Consider the following 6039-nt stretch of genomic DNA (forward strand, 5'->3'; position numbering starts at 1 on the left):
TACAGTATATCAGTGAATGGAAGAAAACAACATCATTCCTGTAACAACACATATAAACTAATATTCACGGTCAATTAAATGAACCATTAAATTGACCACTTTAACCTGTAATGACGTCATTATACTTTTCACTTTACTGTATTCACTATCATTGGTTTTCAGATTCATTTACAAATCCATGGTTTAAAGACTGAAGCTAACGTGACATCGGTATTCATGAAATCCGCTTGAGCCCATCAGCAGCGTACTCCCATCATGCCTTTCACTTTTTATGGACGCGTTGAGTAAGTCGAGAAAGCGGACGGATCGTTCACATAGCCCAGAGGCATTATGGGAGTAACACTACTGCACATGCTCTATGGGCCGCACAACCCGGAAATAAACTAGGAAGTCATATAATTTTTGGCATATGTGCTGAGTGAGCAACTCCATAGGAATGAACAAGGTTCAAGGTTTTTTTTTAGGTTCAAAGTTTTTATTTGCCATTTGTACTTAAACAGACAGTCCAGGCACATAGTATAAATATGAATATAAAGCTCAAATTAAAATCTATACAGAGTATAAAAATATTCAAAAAATGTAAAAGAAGATGGAGAAAAATAAAAATATACAAATATACAGCACCTGTATATATATATATATATATATATACATATATAAATATATGTATATATATATATATATACATATATATGAGAGAGAGAGAATTGCAGTATTGCACTGGGATGTATTTCACATTTGAAGTGAAATTGCACAGAATATTGCACATGGTTACGGTGCGGTAGTGTCTGGTTGTTTTACAGAGAGTTTAGTAGTTTTGATTTGCCATCAGTCTGACTGTGGCCGGGAAAAAGCTGTTAAAAAAGCGAGTTCTGTGTGTTATAATGCTGTCCGCTCTGCTGTGCCTCAGGTTGTACTTGCAGCGTTTGTGTTTATTTATTTATTTATTTATATGTTTATTTCGGTCATGTCAGTTAGATCACTCATCATCACACATCATCTTAGTGTAGTTCACACAATACACATAACCAAAAGGGAAAGCGGGAGAAGCAAAAGCTTATCTAGTCCCGCCCCCATTATCCACAGAATACATATTTTCATCATACAATACATAATTATTCTTTTTCTTATGACATTTTAACAAAACATGTTTCAGCATCAGGTAGCACTCAGAGATGTAGTCTAGCTCTAGACAGTCAATCAGACTCCATGTGTGTCTGTACATGTGTCCATAATATTCTGTCTTGAGTGACAGTCTCGACTTGTTGCCTGGCATGTTCAACGTCCCAAAAGTCACAAAATGATCCAATCAATAGAGGTCAATTCATCAGGTTAACTATTAACTTGGATGGTGTGAGAGCCCGTTTGTTTTTTTATTTTTGGTTTTTTTCCCCTTTAGTCATCCATCTCATCTGTAGCATTCGCCTCGCTTTGCTTCTCCATTCTTTTCATGTGCTCGAGGGTTGTGGAGACGTCGGAGCCCAACCATGGCCCTCTGTGCTTGGATCAATTGATTCTCCATTGTGACTCGATTCACAGGGGCAGCTAAATACTTCTCATGTGTTGACATTTGTGCTTATCAATGTCAGCTGTTGTTTGGGTACATTCGCTTCTTGTTTTTGTTTGGTTACATTTGCTTCCACTGCCGTCTCCACACGGTGTCTACAGATTTCTGTCTCTGACCTTTGTCATACTTTCCTCCTGGGTCCTTCTGTATCGATTAATAGTCATGCTGGGCTGTAGTTATGGAGTGTTCGTGAGCCATACCTTAATTGTTGTATTTCTCCAGTTCGTCCTCACTCCTGATTTGCATTGTTTTGACTTCTTCTGGTGTAGATCCATTTGTTTTAATGTAGATTCTGCAGTTTGCCATCCAGGTGTGTTGGATCTTGCCTCCTTTCTTCAGCTGACGTGCTTTTCTGGCGATGTCAGCATTCTTTTTGGTGAGATTCTCGTTGATGTAGACATCCGAGCCTTTGAGCTTCCTGCCCTGCTTCAGCAGTGCCGCCTTATGTTTTCTGTTCTCTCTCAGCACGACAGCTCGTGTTCCAGAAGAGGTGACATACTCCCACATTGCTGAAATCCACGTTGATGTCTCTGCCAGCCAGGAACTCAGCCACCTGCTTTTCCACAGATTTGATTTCCGATTCATCAGGCTTCAGCGACTGATCGTCCGCTGCCGCAGCCGCCCTTGCATGCGTCTGAGGCTTAATCTTGAGGCCAGTCACAATCACCTCATTGAGCAGAGAGTGAGCGGGGTGGAGTGAGTCTCTGATGATTCCCTCTGCTCTTTTCCTACAACGCGGCGTATACATGGAGTCCATGGTAGGAAGTTTTGTCCCAATAATCCTCTCTGCAGTCTTTATGACTCTCTGCAGAGCCTTCCTCTCTGCCTGTGTGGTGTTTCCATACCAGACAGTGATGCCTGCGGTGAGGATGCTCTCTGTCAGTCCTCTGTAGGCCAGGGTGAGAGGGCGGTGGTTCAGTCCAGCTTTCCTGAGCAGCCTGATGAAGTACAGTCTTTGCTGGGCTTTTTTCACTGTGGCTGTGGTGTTACAAGCCCAGCTCAGGTCAGATGTGACCTGCAGTCCCAGGAATCTGTATGATGGTGGAGGTTTTGAAGATACAGGGGACTACAGCCTGAGATAGTGATGTGTTGAAGATATCGGTATACACACAGGCCAGTTGTTCTCCACAGGCCTTCAGTACTCTGGGAGGCACTCCGTCGGGTCCCGAAGGCAGTGTCCGTGGGGTCACAGGGGTTTTTGAGGGCGTGTCTGCGTTCAGCCTGTCGAACCTGGCATAGAAGTTGTTCAGGCTGTCTGTGTCTGTGGTTGTTGTGGTCCTCCTGTAGTTTGTGACAGACTGGATTCCCTGCCACATGCTGCGTGTGTTGTGGTTGAGGTAGTAGCCTTCAAGCTTTTGGGAGTGAGCCCTTTTTGCTGCTCTGATGGACTTCTGCAGCTCGTACCGGGCTCTCTTGTACTCCCCGTGGTCTCCTGACTTGAAGGCCTCCCGCCTCTTCCTTATTTTCCGCTAAATGTCCCCATTAAACCAGGGTTTTTGGTTGGGGAACATACGCACAGTCCTGGGGGTGCGCAGATGGTCGTGCACCAGCTGATGTAGTCACTTACAGTCACTGTGTATTCATGGATGTCGTTAGTGGCTTCTTTGAAAATGCTCCAGTCTGTGGCCTCTAAGCAGCCCTGCAGGCTAGCTTGTGCATTATCAGTCCAGGTGTTAATAGTTCTGACTGTGACTGGGCTTGACTTGAGCCTTTTGTTATAAACCGGTTTGAGCCGGAGGTGATCAGACTTTCCAAAGTGGGGTTGTGTTTCAGCTGAAAGGCATTTTTGATGTTGCTGTAGCAGTGATCCAGTATTTTGTTTTCCCTGGTGGGAAAGTTCACAAACTGATGCAATTTGGGCATAGTTTCCCGGAGATTACAGTGATTGAAATCTCCCAAGATAATAACAGCAGCATCAGGATATGTGTCTTCATGTAGCTCCTTCAGTGCAGCCTCCGCTTTGGCAGAGGGGGGGATATACACAACACTCACAATAATGCATTGCAGTTCTCTGGGCAAATAAAATGGTCTTAGTCTCAAAGTGAGATATTCCACATTTTCAGAGCAGGACCTCGAGATGATCTTACTGTCAGTGCACCAGGATTGTTTGACGAGGGCGGCCGTACCTCCTCCGTGAATATATCCATGGTTGATATCCAGAGATATCACAAACACATGAGCCTCTGACTTTATCAGCAAATCCTGCCTTTATTTAGATTTTCCATGTGTCCATTTGAAGATTAGAAAATGCCACACAGTAAAAGTACTTCGTGTTACTGTGCATGAAGTAAATAAAGTACTTTTAGTTTAAGGAACTTTTAACTTTAACTTTTTGGATTTTTCCAAAAGTACAATTACTAATTACTACTTGTGCATGAAGTACAAAAATTTTGCAAATGCGAAATTTGACCCTGGATTTATCCAAAATACACAGTAAAAGTACTTCATACTACCTTTGAATTAAGTTCTTATAGTACTTAAAACCTACTAAATGATGTCATTATTTTTTCAATTAAATACAACTTTACTAATGTGTGTCATTTGACATAATTATTTAATTTTTAATCTAAATGATCATTTATAATTGTTTGGATTATTTCATCTGATTTAACATCGTGTTCGCATTGGACGGGACTTTATTTTGAAAACCGGAAATGGACAACTTGGTACGGACCGTTTAGGTTGAGTAGTTTTGCATCACGTGCAATATCATAGTCCATAATTTCCAAAAATATACTCTGTCAACTAGTGATCTCAGTACAAGAACTGTTGAGGAATATTTAGATGATTTGTCTCTGTGTATGTCTTCGCACAGAGACACTGAACATTGGATTAATTAAATAAAATTAAAATTAAATAAAACCAGCAGACATTCTTTCATCTATGGGCTTATCCAAAATAGTGAAAACAAGGGGGGTGTTCTCTGAAGACACGCCGTTACCTGACAAACAGGCGTGCTCTGAAAACACTCTCATTAGCACTTGGTACTTTCCTCCTGATAAAATTATGAAATTAACACGGCAAAAAACTACCAGTCAGAATTCTGGTAGAGCCAGAACGTATCGACCAATAAATCGAACAGTCAACTGGGAGTTTACAGCTTTAAGACTTTTACTTGAATAATATTATAAAAAGTGACTTCAACTTCTACCAAAGTCATTTCCTGGTCACATACTTGTACTTTTACTCAAGTACCATTTTAAGGTACTTCACACGCGCACCAAATCATCATATATAATCATATATTATTATAATCACGTCAACACTCACCATTGTGTCTTCGTGCTGCGCAGTTAAAATGGCGACTGAAGCAAAGTCACAGAATAGTTTCACTTTCACTTTCTCTGCTCCTCCCACAGTTTCCTGTGCAGTTCAGTGAGTCATGAACAGCCTGCACACGAGCTGGAGCGTCCTCACTGAGACAACTCTGTCTTAGACAGACGTGGGTGGAGTAGTGTCTCTCTGGTTTCTCAAGAAAGCTCTACCATTTATACAGAAACATCAAAGTAAAACAAGAACAGACACAAGAAATAACGTTTATGACCCCATTAGATGTTACCTAATGTTTACGACGAACGAACAGATACCATTATGTGGAACCCTAAGTTGACCCTTCCTTATCATACACTTTCCCCAGCCTCTATTCACAGCTTGACTGTTAGTAGATAGTTATCTTAACCACTACAGGAAACAGAGGTAAGACTGGTTATTTCCCACATTTCCTCCCTTTTGACACAAAGTGTCAACATATTTTTTGGGAAATCACATGGTCTCGTTAACTAACCTTTTCTACGACTACACACTGCAAACATATTAGTATGAGTTAACTATTCACTCTCAGAATATCACAAGAGAAGAAATAAAACACAAATAAAACAAAAACAAAAAGCAAACCAAAACAATTCTATTCACATTATCTCTTCATCTGAATCACTCTCACTATACGGGTTACCTGGGGCCCATTCTGAAATGTGACACACATTTGATTCACAATCCTTACTTTGTTCACAAGGTACTTTCACATACAATGGTGTTCTGTCATCTCCAAGTACTCCCCCTATCCACCTATACACAAACGCTCGCATACAAGTGAGTGCACAAGTACAACAACAAAAAGTTATACCAAACACAATTAGCACAGGGATACACACGAACAATCATTGCACCCCAGGGACCAAATTGTTTGTTTAACCATCTATTGAAACTAAAACCTGCTGATTCAGAGGGACCAAATGAGTCACGGATCTTCTCCAGTGCTGTAATCACACTAGTGATGTTATCTGAGTTATCAGGGATTACTGTAACACATGAGTCACCTGTTAAATTTAAAGTCAGACAAAGACCTCCAGTTTTTGCCAAAATATAATCAAGAGCCATTTCGTGTTTTAACAGAGTTAACCTATGGGATTTGTCATTTGCCGCTAAATATTGGAAGCCTTTTATAGTTTCATTAGCTAAACCAGACATTGAAT

General features: G+C 41.0%; 1 protein-coding gene across 4 annotated transcripts in view; it reads right to left on the reverse strand.

The window, feature by feature from the left end:
• Nucleotides 1-5720, reverse strand: part of LOC131469774 (NACHT, LRR and PYD domains-containing protein 12-like) — a 39587-nt gene extending 33867 nt beyond the window's left edge. For 3 of the 4 annotated variants that reach the window (XM_058645090.1, XM_058645091.1, XM_058645089.1), the window contains exon 1: nucleotides 4838-5719. The gene's annotated coding sequence lies outside the window, so the exon portion shown is untranslated. Of the gene's footprint in view, nucleotides 1-4837 lie in introns of all 4 variants that reach the window. The other variant, XM_058645092.1, reaches the window with a different exon arrangement.
• Between the last annotated feature and the right edge of the window lie 319 nt (nucleotides 5721-6039).

The sequence above is a fragment of the Solea solea genome, chromosome 12, assembly GCF_958295425.1.
Source record: "Solea solea chromosome 12, fSolSol10.1, whole genome shotgun sequence".
NCBI lineage: Eukaryota > Metazoa > Chordata > Actinopteri > Pleuronectiformes > Soleidae > Solea > Solea solea.